Genomic DNA, 3,505 nt, shown 5'->3' with positions numbered 1-3,505 from the left:
CATCCCAGTTATGATTATTATGAAAATTGAATATACCATCCCTGGTAAAACTAGCTTACTAGAGTTTGCTCTGTTTATAAAATTCACTATATTTCATAAACGAAAACAGATAGGACATATATTTACACGACTTTTTTCCATTATTTTTCGGCGTACAATCAGCTCCCGAAGTGGGTGCCACACGTTACGAAACACCCTGTATATTATTTATTATATTTATTACATTATATATTACAGTCCACCGATAGTATGAGTGTATTCTCTGATAATATTCCAATTGTTGCAACACCTTCTAATTTATTTTCTAAAAATTTCCATTTGTCTCGCGGGGAACTTTACAAGCGGCCTTTATTTCGCACTCTCCACTTGCTTTATCCGTCAATCCGGGATCGTTTTGAACGCCGCTCGGAAGTATTTCATCGGCTGGAGAGACAACGACGAGAAACGGTGGGACAGGGGTGGCGTAAAAAACACATCGATGGGACGGTAAATAATGACTCTATCGTTCATTTCATTGGCGTTCGGGCTTCATCGTAAATTCATAAGCCGCGGTATATACCGAGTTCCATGGTTCGTGGAAGAAGGGTTGCTTCCTATCGATCCACTTTCAATGCTTTCGTTACATGCAATAATTCACCTTCCTAAACGGGTAAACGGTTACTTAAAATATTTACGTGTTCCCGTCACTCACGTTCGGCCGAAACGGCAAACGCTTCCGTGGAATCGTGAATTCTTATCCCCGCGTCTTTACGACTAATTCTACTCCATGAATATGAATGGAGAGCACTCTTGTCTTTCGCGATTTATCGCGACAGCGTATATCCAGCCACGAATCGAACTGACGTTCTCTACCTTCGTTCGCTAGGGGACTTTCGAAAACTCTGATCGCTTGCAATCGTCGGAGATAGATCTCACGTGACTCGTCGATGAAAATTGAGTTGCCTCGCTTTTTCTTTAGGATGCCACGAGTTCTTCGTTTCTTGTCGTATGACTAAATATAAATAGATTTGTTAAAAGTTGTCGAATTGACACGGGAACAAATGTTTTGTTTATCAATTTACAATTATTGCCGGCGTGCAATAAAGCCGCAAAGGCACAATGTGACACGGGAATGCCGAATGTTTTTCGTGTAAAGAAACCTCTCGCGGATAAATGGAGGAACTTGGGCAAAATGAATGATATCGTTGGAAACACGATGGAATGAAAAAGAAAAAAAGAAAAAGAGAGCACGGAAAAGGGAACGAACAGACGCTGGCCCGACGTATCAGAAAATACCAATGAGTAAATATTTAAACTATCCTCGGGAACGACAAGCAACGGAAAATCGGATACAAAAATCCCGCGCGCGCTCTTTTGTTTTTCTCCTCTTCTTAAATATACACGGTGCATCGAAAGTGCGCGTGCTCGCACACACACACACACACACACGCGCGCGCGCGCGCGCACGGAGGAGAATATGCACGCTATGCAAAATCGAGCCGAAACTTCCAACGAGAGAAGCAGCAAATGGGAAAACAACGTTAAGCAAATGTGGAGCTATTTCTCGGTCGAGAATTTCAGATTTCTATTTTTTTCGTTTTTTTTTTTTCTTTCTTCCTTCTTCTTCCGCCCCTTCTCCGGATACGTGTTTCACGACGAATTAAAAAAATAAAAGAATGGACAGGACGAGCGAAAAGAAGATGGAAAAAAACTTGCAAAAAGAATGGGAAAAAAATTTCCTCGGCAACGGTAGACGCGAACGGCGCGGTACTTGCACGGCTGATTTGAATATCCAATATTTAAATGCACGGCTGACCTGTTCGAATTGGAATTATTCACATGCGCCTCTGTCCCGCCTAATGTAAGTTGGATACGATACGCTGCCCCTGGGAGCGAATGTGTTAAGTCTATTTGTCCGTGTTCGGTTTAATCGCAATTCGTTCGGCGGCCGCCAGGCCCGAGCGATTCCGGATACGTTGCGAGACATTTTCGTCGGCTGTTAACGTTCCGCCGTCCCGGCCAAATTTATTTGCATTTTCTTGATCGGCGGGCCGTCGTGAAACAGAAATCCTCGTGCGAATGGACTGCGTTCCGAGTGATCTCATCAGTCGCTTCGTTAGTTTCATCCGCAAATCTCGGATCGTTCTTTATTTTTTTCTTTTTTTTTTTCTTTCTTTACGAGATCCACGGTTTCAACGTCGTTCGAAGAACGATCCGCTCTCTTTTCTTCGAGGTGAGACGAGAGATTTCAATTTTTAATTAATAATTTTCGTCCGGGTTTCGAAAAATTTGACAATAATTTTTTAGTTAATAATTTTCGTGCAACTTTTGAAAACAATAATTTTTAATTAATAATTTTCGTCCAAGTTTCGAAAAATTTGACAATAATTTTTAGTTAATAATTTGCGTCCAAGTTTCGAAAAATTTAATAATAATTTTTGTCCAAGTTTCGAAAAATTTAACATTAATTTTTAATTAATAATTTTCGTCCAATTTTTGAAAAATTTAACAATAATTTTTAATTAATAATTTTCGTTCAAGTTTCGAAAAATATGACAATAATTTTTAGTTAATAATTTTTGGTCCAAGTTTCGAAAAATTTAGCATTAATTTTTAATTAATAATTTTTATCCAAGTTTTCTGTCGCGCCACGGAAAAAAGAAGCTCGTTTGGCCGAGCAATCGAAAGCGAGAAAATAATCGGAAAATAACCAGAACGTTTCGGAAATTGATCAACTGGATCGTAGTTTGGTTTCGTTTATCCACTTCGAGACTTCCTCTCAGAAGACTGGAAGGCAACGAAAGCCTTCTGAAATGAAAGAACATCAATCATAACCAAGCCGAACAGCCATAACCGTTTTAATTAGTTCGACGGGGTCTGTTCGATTCGCGCTGTTCCTTTCGTCAACTTTCTCTCGACTCTCGAATCGTGAACTTTTTCTTGGACTCGTTTGGAAATCTTAATTAGCATAATTAAATTACACAGTCTGCTGTTTTAGCAGAATTAACTCTTTCGCGTCGTTGTACTTTAACGAAACGAGCAAGAAACAATTTCGAATCATAATTCGTCGTAATTCGAATCGAATAACTTACACGCTTGTGAGGATTAATGAAAAATTGACGGTGTTTAAGAAATTTCTCGAAATATAGCAGGATTGATACGAATTCTTTGTGAAACTGGCACAGAAGCGATGATTGTTTTATTGATCCGTACTTCTAGAATTAGAATAGGTCACGGTTCCTTTTCGATGCCGTGGTATCACGAGAATCTGCCGGTTCGAATCGATCCGCAGCTATCCAGCCCGCGCACTGACAAATTTGCCACTGGCAGACTTTCTTTTCCCAAAGGTGAAAGATAAATACCGTGCACGAAAGAAGGAAACGTTATCGATTCTTCCAACGTTACGTTTGGTAGAACGTAATTCGATGGAATACAATTCGGTGGACAGGAAACCTATACCGAACTTACTAATGAGCACAAACATATAATAATCACCTGGATCCCGTCACACCAGGGAATCGAAGGA

This window comes from Frieseomelitta varia, unplaced genomic scaffold, assembly GCF_011392965.1.
Source record: "Frieseomelitta varia isolate USP_RPSP 00005682 unplaced genomic scaffold, Fvar_1.2 scaffold_537, whole genome shotgun sequence".
Taxonomy (NCBI): domain Eukaryota; kingdom Metazoa; phylum Arthropoda; class Insecta; order Hymenoptera; family Apidae; genus Frieseomelitta; species Frieseomelitta varia.
This window is presented reverse-complemented; position numbering follows the sequence as displayed.